This window comes from Anopheles arabiensis, chromosome 2, assembly GCF_016920715.1.
Source record: "Anopheles arabiensis isolate DONGOLA chromosome 2, AaraD3, whole genome shotgun sequence".
Taxonomy (NCBI): Eukaryota; Metazoa; Arthropoda; class Insecta; order Diptera; family Culicidae; genus Anopheles; species Anopheles arabiensis.
Window position 1 is genome coordinate 38955385 of NC_053517.1, and position 13184 is coordinate 38968568.

At 46.1% G+C, this 13184-nt stretch overlaps 1 protein-coding gene across 4 annotated transcripts in view; it reads left to right on the forward strand.

Moving 5' to 3' along the window:
* Positions 1 to 2462: 2462 nt before the first annotated feature.
* Positions 2463 to 13184, forward strand: part of LOC120894553 (protein eva-1-like) — a 93761-nt gene continuing 83039 nt past the window's right edge. For 2 of the 4 annotated variants that reach the window (XM_040297208.1, XM_040297209.1), the window contains exon 1: positions 2463 to 2655. The gene's annotated coding sequence lies outside the window, so the exon portion shown is untranslated. Of the gene's footprint in view, positions 2656 to 4647; positions 4789 to 13184 lie in introns of all 4 variants that reach the window. The other 2 variants (XM_040297206.1, XM_040297207.1) reach the window with 2 other exon arrangements.

A 13184-nucleotide genomic window follows, 5' to 3' on the forward strand; every position in this document is an offset into this window, starting at 1 on the left:
GAATTCGATAGAACCATTTCGATCTCATTTTCGAATGTCAATGGATTTACCATTGTTCCACGGACTCCTACAGATGTTAATTGCAATTGTAATACCATTGAAACCCTTGCATTCCAGTGTCAAATTGTGTCTTTAAGGTTTTGTCCTGTGCAACAACAGTAAAAATGTAACATTCATTTATTCACCCGCACCCACTCGGAACCATGAGCTGGAATGCAGTTACGCACATTTATGCGATCCATTTGTTTCGCTCGGCAGGATCCTCTCCCGGCGGTCTGCCTTTGTTGGTGGGTGTAGCGGTATTTGTTGCATTTGCACTGCACCCGGCAGACAGAGTTGCGGCACCGTGCAACTACATCGTAACCATTTTGTTGAGGGAAGTGGCTGCAGTCGAGTGTTTCGATTGTGCTGCTGCTGCTGCTGCAGAAGCAGGGTTTATATTGTGTGGTGCTGGCGATGCACGACTATTCCTAAAGACCCCGTTCCCCGAAGCTGGCAAATGACGCGCTGCAAATGGGTTCCGATTTTGAGCGGCAGCTCCGGCAGCACCAAACTGCCATCGTACGGGAGCAGAGCAGTGGAACAATCATGGAACGTTTCGGAATGGAAATGTGCTTGTTATGATGGACATTTAGGCGAGCAGTGTTTTTATTTTCTCCGAAAGGACTCCGTACCCTGGGTGGGTACACTTGAGTGGACCACTCACGCAACGGAAGCTGTGTTCTCCCTGCGCTTAGAAACATTCCATCTCCCATACCCATGGGAAACGGAAATTTAGAAAGAACCAATTTTTCCTGCTTCCTTCTTTCATTGCTTTCCTTGAAGCTGGCGCCGGTCAAGGCCGCGCCGACGAGCGAGCGCTGGGCTGTGTAAAGGATTTTGCGGCCAATGACGATGACGGCTGTAGGCTCTTGTTCACCGAGCGACAGCTTGACGTGTGTGAACCATGTGTTGGGAAGGATGATGTTTTGCAGTCAGCATATCTTCGACGGCAGCATAGCCGTAGTGGAAGATGAACATAAATATTAATGAAAAACAGTAAAATCTTCGCTCGCACTGTCAACGCGTAGAGCGTTGGCCTACGGGTGGGAGGCGGTGTTGCGGTGAGAGAGTAAAAGCCGCTTTTGTGGGCTGATGTAAGTGAACGCATGACTCGTTTTTCAGCGTGGTTCATTATTTTGTTTCAAAATCGGGCTCTGCGTCTTTGATTTGGTAGCGCGTTTGTGATGGGTTTTAAATAGATTTATGAACATTGCCTCGGTTGCTTATTAAATTCGTTCGACAGGATCGTTATTTAGTTGCTTTGTGTGTTTTTAGTGCTGAGCATTGAACCTATTAGTGTGGATTTGTTTTTTGATTTTCAGTTTTTGTTCCTAAAATAAAGCAATTTTTTTCAACTGTTTATCATAAATTTATTTTATCTGTAAGCTGCTATTGTCATTGTCATAGTAGGATAAAATACACACTAATAATGTTTTTAAATAAATCCGATTAAAACCATAAGCATCCGTTTTTTCCTATATTTGTTATGTGTAGTACCCCATCTGCATTACAATGTAGCGAATACCATTAACAACACACGAGCTTTTGTATGCCGATTCATTGCACCGGCTCAATGGGGGAATCTCTACCAACAACACTAAAAGGTGTGGGACGCTTAAATCCAATCCCGCTTATCATCATAAACTTTATCATTCCCTGTGGGTGCGAAAATTTCGCTTTCAAAAATGCATGTGCATCTATCAACCCGTCCGGATTTGTAATGATTGTGTCCCTGTTTCGCCTGCCTTTGGACGGGGGAAGAGAGCACACCGGAAATGGGTGCGCTCCTTACCACCTACGGCCAGCCCATCGAAATCGGTGAAAGCGAATGAAAACAATCACACTTACACCCAATTCCTGTAGGCAACGCTGACAGCTGGAGCGTAGTCGCAAAAGCGTGCTCAACCTGTGCGAACTACGGGAGAGCAAAAATTGAGCGCGCGTTTTTCCCGAAAAAAAAACAAAATGCTGTCAGTATGCTGGCAGAAAATGGCCAGCATCGTTCCTGCTGCGAAAGGTGTGCGAGAGCCAAAGTGGAGAGCAAATGCGATGCCGATTTCCTACCCCAAGCTGTTCCAAGCGGGAGAATCCTGACCCACAACAAACCCGTACAGCGCACACACACACACACAGCTACCGTTTGAGAAAATGGGGAAAATATGCACGGAGCAGCCAATCCAAGGCGAGAGCGCCCGAGAGCGAAAAAAGAGAGTGCGAGAGGCACGTGAAAGGAAAAACCCCGATTTTCCTCCACCAAGAGCGACAGGAATGTTGTGCTCCCACAATGCTGCTGGCTGGCTGGCTCGTGCTCCGTGTGCATGGCAGGTAACGCATGGTAACGGAGATTGCAATGTTGCTGTGATTTGAGCATCGCTCTGCCAGCGAAGGAATCTCGACCCGGCGTCAGTCTTGCTGTGAACGTGCGACGGTTCGGCTCGAAGACGGCAACGCGATTTCGCGGACGTTCGCGGCACATTCGGTGGATTCGGTTAGACGAAGCGTTTTTGTGTGTTTGTGTGTGAGAGTGAGCCTTAGGGCGAGTGGGCACGAGATGATCGTACGCGTACGCTGATCATGGGCTGATACTACTGTCTGGTGCATACGTTCGAACGCGTAAGTTGGAAGAAATATAGCAAATAGCACACGAAAATATCACTGTCAAGGATAGGGCAGTGGTTTGGTGGTGCTCGGTAAGAAGATTAACAAGGTGGAAGGGAGGAGTGGAGTGCGGTTGTTTGAAAAATAATAACGAGTCAAGAGTCAAGAAATATGCTGTACTGCAGCCATCTGTCGCTACATTCGAGTGTGCCAATGGGATAAAGTGCAAACGCGTAAAGTAAAAGTTGTTGCCTGTCCCCCCTCCCCCTCTCATTGTGTGTATGTGATGTTTGAGCATTTTTCAAACATGCTCCCTATAAGTATGTTCATGCTTCCGTGCGTGCGTGCGTGCGTGTTTTGCAAAAACAAAACATATAACACAACAACAGCAACAACAACAAAAAAACGGAATGCTGTAGCTGTGCTCTCAGCAACTTCAGCCACGATCACATCCGCCAACCGCGCAGCGTCGCGTGAATATTGGACTGTGTGCTAAAAATAAATGAAGCAGAAGGAATTCCGCCAGCGTCTTGCCAGCCGTGCCAATCCCCTCTCCGTATGCTCGGCTTGACCCGCAGGGGCCACAGCCGGCCCCGAACCCTGAGTGCAAAAATAAAATAAAATAAAAGTGAATTTTCATCAACCATCCCTTTTTTCCGGAAGCGAGGCACCGAGTTTTGTGGTAAACAAAATTGGGTCTATTCACCACAACAACAACAGCAGCAGCAGGACACACACACATACATGCGCACCCTGTAGCATGGTGGTCCCTGGTGGTTGTTAGTAGTGCTTGCCGCGAAAAAGGTACTCCAGTGGCTCGCTTCCGGTGCTGTGTTTGATTGTGTGCAGGCCCGCGGGCGCTCGGTGCGTTCCAGCTACGCCAAAAAACCGCAAACGGATCCAGGGCGGAATCGAAACGTACTCTCCATCCTGCAGGATGTGTGGGACTTCCGAGTGCTATGTATGTATGTGTGAGTGTGAGTGTGTGTGTTGAATGGTGTATGGAAACAGATGGTTGGAGCGCAGCCTGTGCAGGCAGCATCAATAAAAACAACCCCGATAACGACCAAATAATAGAACGAGCGCCCAAAATTGGATTATTAATTTCGCGAACGGCAGCAATAGATTAACACAAGATAATGTGTGATAGCGTTGAGTGTTAATGGTGAAATATGAAGCGAAAACAGACGTCCGAGTGTGTGTAAAGAAATGAATTCCTTTAAAAGAAAGAGCTTTCAATCTCTTAGAAAAAAAATGTGAGAACAGTGTGATTAAATACTCGTAACCGGCATGCAGTTTAAATTAAGGCTAAAACCAACACGGTTCTATCAGTGTGCTTCTTTTGACAAGTAACATAAAAGTGACGAATCACGCTAACATTACCCGCACGCGATCCCTTTGATGTTCTGGTGCGTTTGATATGTTTGCTCGTTCGAGATGCAATTGTTTGTGTACGGGAGTTAAGTTCGCTTGTGTATTCGTTTAATTGCATTTTGCGCTTTTTATCTCTCTCTCTCTCTCTCTCCTTCTCTCTTTCTGTCTCTATCTCTCTCTCACAATTTCAAGTGAAGGGAAATCGATTCGATGAAATGTATCATGGTGTTGACTTTGGAGGGTAAATTTAAAAAGAGCATAACGTTCTTCTTAAAAAAATCCACTCCCTGCGTTTTGAAGGAGTTTTTTGTCAGTAATTGAACATTTTAAGCAGAATTTCCATTTGCCATAATTTCGGATGGTTGGGAAATTTGGCAAAAATTCCCAAAATTGATTGGCTCTAACGAACATTCGCTGGAATGAACGTTTTCCCTGAAATCCTGTCCGCTGTGGTGAGAAATTGATTTCTTTGTAACCGTTTCCCCGCACGCTTGTGGGCTGGTACGGCTTTACGCAAGCCCTGTTTTCCCGCTAGCATGCGTTTAATCAAAACGTAATTACTTCTTAAACAACCCTACCTCGGTTTGGCAGCAGCGTGTATCGTGTATTATAAGATTGACGTTTTTTGATTAGCTTTACCTTATCTCACGATGCGTTGCCGACTCGTACAGCTCAAAGGGATAACGCATGTACGCTTGCTGTACCACTAATGGTAGTATTAGGCTAAAACCATGCTACTCACCGTCCCGTCCCGTTCATCCCACTCTGCGCAAGGTAAGGATCATGATGATGATGATGATGATGGTGATGCGTATGTTGATTATAAATGTAATTAAAAAAACATTCCATATTTATATTCCATCCCCTTAAACGAGCCGGATAAGGTTTGAAAAATTGAGTTTACCTTTTTACTCGAGGGTTTGCTGCGACGGTTATCCGGCTAAACCCGACAGCTTGGAGCGGAAGGATAAGAAAATCCAACCTGTGGATAGGGTTATGGGACAGGGGTGAGAAGAAATCGAGTGGGAAGCTCAGGGACGCGTTTCGTAAAGCCGACGATAACCGTAATGGCGCAATAATGCTTCCACCGGCAACACGACACACGCGGTTAGAGGGTTTTGCTGATGACGTGGAAGGATCATGATGCGAATGATAATGACGATGCTGATGCTGCTGCTGCTGCTGCCGGAGCGACACGTAGGCAAACAGTTGCAAGACTGTACGGCGCCCATCGCACAACACCCGTAGCGGATCCCCTTTAGCTAATGGGTTTCATTTTGCAGTTTTACTGCCGATGAGGGCAAGGGAGTCGACGCGGTCCCGTCGGTAAGGAGCCAAGCCTTGCCCAATATGTGGATCAATGCGAATGTGCGGGCAAAAAGGAAAAGCCGTTCGAATTACTCAGTACGTATTCCGACGTTTGATAGCTTGCTGCCTAGACTTTTCCCCGTGTCAAATGTACACGTGCGTGCTCACGAGTCGCTAGCCAGAAATGTTGCGAGCAAGTTTTTGGATTTCGGTGGCTCGTCCCACTCACAAGCGTGAGCGGGCACACGAACACATACGGTTCAGTTGGCAGATCTCTTGAAACAAATTTCCTTTGATTGACTTGATGTCTAGACAGGGCCGGGTTTGTTGAGATTTAAATGATTTTTCTTCACCCGAGTTGCTGGGTTACTCGGCGTCTCTACCGTGTACCAAGCCCCAGGTACTTACCACGCGCGCGGTCTGTGGTTATATGTAGTTAAATATGAACACACGCCTTGAGCAACTTGAGGGATCAAAAGAAAATTAATGCCAAAGTTTCGAGCAGGAGGCAAGATAAACTTTGTTGGTTTGTTCACGGAGAAATTCGAGAAAATGTTGAGACAGTTTACCACTTTAAGATTGGATCCCTCGGAATACGATTAATGTTCGTTTGTTATGTTTATGTTTCTTGGTTCGATTTTAAATGAGATGGAGTATCACTTCAAGTTTTTGAAGAATGAGTTTTTTAGCAGCACAAAATGCAGAATGTAAAGTCCTTGGAGAGTCATATGCAATTAAATCAGGGTGTCGTTCAACAACAACAAGCCATACACGCATTAAAGGGCCACAACAAAACATTGAATTTAACGAATAATAAAAAATAACTTTACCAGGATTTAATATAGCAAATATCATGTGTGTTACACCCGATAACGTTACAATTCCTTCTCACACACACTTTGGTAGACGACGGCTCATATATCCCGCATACTGTTGTCCATCAGTGCCGGAACAAAACGTGCAATTATAAAATGAGACAACTTTCCGCTCGCCCAACGCTGGAAAGCATCCAGACGGGGACCAACTGTTGAAGATAGCCGTAGGTCGTACCATAAACTTTAATTGAAACGGTAATGGAGTTGAAGAAGTCCGCTTGAAGACGGTGTGGTTTAGCATCCTAGTACCACACCCATCCCGGCGGCGTACTCGGCTCTCGGAGCTGTTTGCGGTGTGCCAGCTCGAAGCGTCGACAACAAGTTCTTCCCCCCTGGAGGGCTACATTGAATCTTGACCAACCCAACTGGGAAAAGCGAAACATTCATCGCTGGGGAAATGGCTGAGACAGTCCCTCAGGGGGAAGGGTAAACTTTGAACCTCCAAGGAAGTGATTCCCGCCTAGGTACTATTCCGGCGGCCTGCTCTAAGGCATACCAGCCGGCACTGATACTGAACAGCGTCTGTGCCCAGTCCGGAACAGATCGGATTTTGTTCAATCGAAACGTTCTGCATTATCTATTTAGTTGGACGAGATTAAATTCACTCCGTGCCTCCGGGGCTGGATGTGGACACATCGGGCTGTGATAGAGGTTTTGAAGCAGATTTGATCCGTCTGTGCACGATGTGTTACTGAAAGCCGTCAGCGTTTGCTTCGAACAAATCGAACAACATCTTCACTAGAACCACAGCTTGAACATGCCTTAGGTCGTTGTGTATGGTTTCCCTTCCGTAAGCACGCTGTATGTTTCTAGTCAACGAAGACGCTGTGGAGCGGCGAGCTGTGTCAACTCACACGTCGTCAGCTTTGGCAAGGAGTGAAGAAGCTGATGCCGGGCACCAGCGTTCGCATTCGTCGAGCGGAAAGCTAGCCAACATGCAAATCAGTTGTTTGTTTTGTTTCTCCTATCCAACGGTGGCGCAGTGGCTGCGAGCTGTTTAAAGCACAACCCGGGCCATGTTTGTTGTTGTTGCTGTCAGCCCGCCTGAACGAACAGCCATTTGGCGATAAATCGTGCACAGTGCTTTCCGGGTCGAAGTCTATCAATTGGCAGACTGGTGTGTGTGTGTCAGTGTGTTTGTGTTGATTTTGTACAACGCTTTCGACTCGAGAAAGGCCTAAACAGATGCACAAATCGTTGAAAGATACGGCTCTATAAGTGCATTGTTCGAAGCGAATCGATTCTCTCTCACTACTGCCCTCAGAAGTGTGCACCTCTCCTTCACAAAACATTAACCGCTACGGAAGGAAAACGACCTGCTGTGGCTAAGAGGCATCCGTTCGGATCGTTAGCAGAAAAAAAGAGGTTGGCAGGAACAGGAAAAGGGCCGTTCAAAAGTTGCACTACGTCTTTTACTTCTTTTTTTCTCTCTCCCCATTGGTTGAAACTTCTTCTCCTGTCGGTTTATTTCTCCCGACACCCTATCGCACACAAGATATCGCCACCGAGTTAATGGTGTCTCGTTCGGTTGCAGAAGGACTGCACAATGGCAGCAGCAGAGGCTCGCCCCAGCCAAGAAGTTCGTCTTGGATGCTTGTCCAGTCGGTCGAGCGGTCCCGGACGGAGAGGAAACCGAACCACAAACAGTCGACTTCCCGAAAACTGAAAACGATTGAGCTGATAGATCCTCCTCTCCGCTGGGCTCATGTCGGGGCCCGTGACAGGTCGGTCTCTCGAGAACGATATGAATACAGATAATAATGACTTTTATTGTGCTTCAAACGAGAGCAGAATCTTTATTCATACAAGCATCATAAACCTGCCATTGAGCTCCCGGTGGCTGGCCCGCACCGTGCGACGCTTGTCCGAGGTTAGGGCGAGGACCAGCGGGCGATCAGTTAAGAACGGCTTCATTTCGCATCTTTCTTGGAAGCGGCTCCTTATTGTCGGGACCGTCTCCCGTCTGGGGAGCGAGGGGTTTCTTTTGTTGTTGGTGGTGTTGTTACGGTGTCCGCCAGCAGTCGTGCTCCTGATGTCCCAAACGGCTACCGACGCCGATGCCGATAGACACAACTGAGTGAAACCATTCTAGCCATCCACCCCGCAGTCGTTTGCTATTCGATAGTACCAAAAGGATCTAGCCGACACTCTTCATTCCCCGGGGGGAGAGAAATAGGCTACGGCGAGAGCTGCTACGGGGAAGGTTCTGGGGTGCGGTTCCGATCGAGCGACAGGAAGCGATTTCCAGGTTAGTGTTCCAGATATGAGGAATCATCATAAATGCACACAACTTGAATAGAGACCAGAGCGCTCTCGAGCCAGGCTGGCGTTGTTGTAGGCTTTAGGATTTTCATTTTTATGTTGTCTTGCCTTTGAACCACCGTAACGGGGCGGAAGAAATCGGGCTGAGGGTGGCCCACGGTACGGACGGCATTGTGAACGCACGAGCTTTCTGGCACCACGCGCTAGATTGATGTTCCTTGTTTGGCAATAGAGGCTTATCCGTGACATAAATGCCTAAACGGCTGTCTTCTACACCGAAGCGCTCAGCGCTGTTTCTTGCGTTCTACCGTATCGTCTATTACGGAACGACTGAGCGAGCCCCGATGATGAGGGTGAAGCAGGAAGCAGCACCCCTGCCCTGACGAGTTGTCAGGTGGCGCCATTTTGTTGGTGCTATTTTCTTTTATCATCGTTTTTGAAACCAGCATTCTAGCAGGCGTTTGTCGGCAGGCAGGCAGGCGTTTGTCGTTCCGTAACGCTAGACATTGGAGAACATTGGAGCATGTTTTAACCCAAATCGGTTAGCAAAATGAAAATAGAAGCTCCGCTGCCTGCTTCCAGTGGGTTAAAAAAAACTACGCGACGAATTCTTCACGCTTGACGATTAAGTTAAAGGTAGGTTAAATACACGCTGGTGCTATTTCCGTTTGTCGGAGCAAACAAAGCGGCGCTACCAATGGGAATGATAGAATAAGCGCATTTGTGGGGAGTTTTGGAATTCGTCTGCAAGCAGCCATATGGTCTTTTGTTTGCGTGTTTAAGATCATCGGCGAGGCTTAGGATCTCTTTGTTGGAATGGGATTATCTATTGTCTGTCTGTAAAGCATTGTAGTCTCATTGTGGTAAACGGAAACCAATTCTCCAACGACATTCATAACAATTTTATAACATGGCTTCCAAACTAAATTGAAAGGTATCGCGACACACTGAAACGATTTTATGTTTCTTTCTTACGCGGATGGTATCAACATTGGCACGCCGTTATGTCAGTTGTACCAAGCTCCAGCATATGCCGTAATTATTCAACATTATCAAGGGTGTTATGTGTTGGTTATTTATGCCTGATCAATATTTACATCCATTTCGTAGCGTAATTAACGTTAATTAGTCAATTAATCAATTATCTGCCTTTACATGAACTGATTGCAATCAATTTGCTTTGCGTTATTTGCTATTCCATCATTGCTAATTGACACGATTGTAACAACACGCCGGTACTTAAGTATAATATTTCTAACTTATTACGAAACCTTTGCTCATTAACACGAACCTCTCACCACTAAGAGGCAAACTAAACAGTTTCGTTAGACACATTTAGAAAAAATATACATTGTTAAGCTCACTCGTCAGCAATTCACAATTCACCGTTGAAAAAGAGAGCAAACCATTTCTCAAACTAAACCATTGCACATCGAGACGAGTTTTAATGAATTCGAACACACCGTGACGCTCGACACCGTACCGCGCCCGAAGACGGATGGCGATTCGCAGAAAATATTCGCCACCATTCATTTTCCGGATCAGGATTCCCCGGCCCCGGCAACAAGCACGACCGACCCATTAATGGCTTAAAACATTAGAATTGCAGAGTGCCTACGTTCGGGGAATAAATTTGTGCCATAACGTGCTCAAGCATGCCGTCTCTCCAGGCCGCGCGAACCGTGGGTGACGAGATCGGCAGAAGCGAAACCCTGCAAGCACCTTCTCTTGCAGCACGGTGACCCTTCGGTGTCCAAGGGTTATTGTAGGCAAAGATAGGAGGCGCTCTTCACGGGTGGTTGGTGGCCATCCCATCTCACGTTTCGCGATACTCGCCGGTACCGGTCAAAATTGCGCGAATCACTCTTTTGTTGTACTTCCGGCGGGCATAATGTCACGAACGCAAAATAAATCAGCATCCGCATCCGGCATCCACGGTGCTCAATTTATTTTCCCTCGGTTTGGATCTCGTGTCAGATCGCTTTGAGTTGAGTGAGAGGGGAGGGGGAAATGGGGAGTGTGGACAGGCTGGTTGTATTGGGTTGAGTTTGTGATGATAAAGGCGACCGGGGTGTCATGGTAGACAAATTATGAATTTTCTTTTGCTTACCAATCGGTTTTGTTTTCAGGACTCCATTCTGGTTTTTAGAACTTTTACAAAATATTTATGTTTTACTAGTACACTGGCTTGGGCTGAAAGTGTCTAAATAAACTATAAACATATTCAATTCCAAACAGGACTCAGCAGACAAATCAGGCTTCTGAGTTGAAGATTTCAGCAAATGACAAAACCAAAACTTATTAATTCTTCTTCTCATTTTTAATTTGGAACCACAACCTGTATCGACTAAAATATACTAAATTTAATCATAAGCTTACGATGATTCATTGCACTGCATGGTGAACCGCTGAGCAGGAAAGTAGGAGTTTTTTTCGTATAAATCGAAATTTAATACTCTCATTGCTACAATTAATCTTTTATTCAGTAATTCTAAATCTTTAAATCCATTAGCAGAATCGAAACTATGTACCTGGGAAAATAAGTAACTTAACCCAAGGTGCCATTGTATGCCGCAGCAAACTTAGCTTCGTTAGGTTAGTGGAGCATGAGTTATGCAAAAACTGCCAGCTGAAAACATAAACCAGAAAGTTACGTTGACAACGGCAGTATGCTTTGGGTTGAACAGTCACCAGCCCAGCATAAGAAGGAAAATACAACAACAAACAATCATCCTTTTTGTGTGCAACCGATCTTGATCGCTAACTTTTTTCTTAAGATAGACAAAGAGGGAGAGAGAGAGAGAGAGAAAGAGAGAGAGAGAGAGAGGGAGAGAGAGAGAGAGAGAGAGAGAGAGAGAGAACCAATTGTTCGTTCCGGTTTCCTGAAGCGTCGTTCAAACGGCCTTTCCTATTTGGTTTGCCTTCTTAGCTACCAGCTGATTCATCGCGCTGTTTACTCTACACAGCACTACCAACCCATTCGAACCTCCCCCCCTCCCCAACGCACATATTGCTGGTATTTTTCTTTGTTTTATCTTTTCGTCCTACCCGGTTTGAAACCGTTCTATTCATTTATTCTGGGACGGTGTGGCTTTTGCTACTTTTAAATTCAAATTTTTCCCACAGCCAGAAAACGTGACGAAGGTTAAAAAACGAGCACGCCGTCAAAGGCGGGCGGAGGTAGGTAGGCAAACAGGGGCTAGTCCGTTCGGTTGGCGCACGAACCGGAGTTGTCAAGGGGTCGCATTCACGAAGTTTATGCGCCCTGGAACGGCTCACGGGCGCACGGTTTTCATCCTTTTTCGGCGGTTACGGACCGTTTTCTGCAAGACGTTGCTCGAATAAATTAAACTGTTTTAATTAACTTTAAAACCGGTGGATCAATGACACTGGACAGTAAGACAGACGCGTCTATTCACACAAAACACACAAGTCACACGGGCGGTGGGGGCCGCATTTCTCATCACCGAATAATGGTGGTGCTGCTGCTTTACTCACCGGGACCGGCAAAGAGGTGAACACGAGCGTGTGGTGCAAAATTAAAACACTCCTCACCCGCTCCGAACCCTCCCTACAGTGTGCTTTGTTTGTGTATGTGTGTGTTTTTCTTTTTCCCCAAACCATCTCAAGACATTCGGGCGCCGCTTGCCCGTTCGATACGGCGGTGGGGGTCGCCTTTCGAAAAGCTGTGGTGGTGATGTGGCACAGCAAAACAATAAGATGACAGACGGGTGTTTCGTTAGAGAAGTCAAAAAGGACACTTGCTTCAGTATTAACCTTTTAAATTAACTGAGAAGAGCTTCGCGAGATAGGATCGGTGGTGCTATTTAGAGAGGAGAGAGGGGGGAGGGAGGGAGCGAAAGCACACGCCACCAACCGGTTCATCCGTTCGTTCTGGGCTGTGAGGATTTGTGGCCAATTTTGCTTGCTGTGCACGTTTTTGCCTTCAGGGTTAGTTGTGCGTGCGTGTTTTCTCGTGTGTCTTTGTGGAATGTTTCGTTTGCTGTTTGTGTGGCTGTGTGTGCGTGTGTGTGTGTGTGAGTGTCTGGTGCTGTTTGGCACAACAATTTATTCCCTGCAGCAACTGCTGGAAGGGCAGCTGAAACGATTTGAAAGTGAACCGGTCGACACACAGATAAATCGTGCGGAAGAGATTAGTAACGCAGAATGTTAATGGTTTGTAATGGGATGGACCATCATCTTGAGGGAGGGCGAATCGTTTACTGTGCAGGGGTTAACATTCAAGATAACACTGAGTAAATAATGAACGTTGTTGGTAATTGCTCCGAGATTTGATCCGTAAAATTATTTCAAAGTGAAAAATACTACGCTCTGTGGAGAGTGTTTTTTTTATTTAATTTTATATTCGATAAGCTTGGATTGGGACTACTATATTAAATAACACATTTATTATAACACGAGAGTCAATGTAAAATAAAATTGAAATGTATTTCCCATGAGAACGATTCCCGCTACTTTTCTTATACTTAAAAAAGAAACGAAATGCAATTAGGGGAGAAAGTTTGAAGTATGTTTTCCATGCCGCACTCGACCCACTGACACCATTCAGAAGAAAGTGAAGCGAGCGCTAGAAATGTCGCCTATTACCAAAATTACATTTCCGTGTCGTGTAGCACTTGTTTGAAGTTGAAACTTCACAGCCCAGGGACAGTTTAGGGAACGTGAGCGTGTGTCCTTGATTTGAATCGTGAGGATACCAGCAAC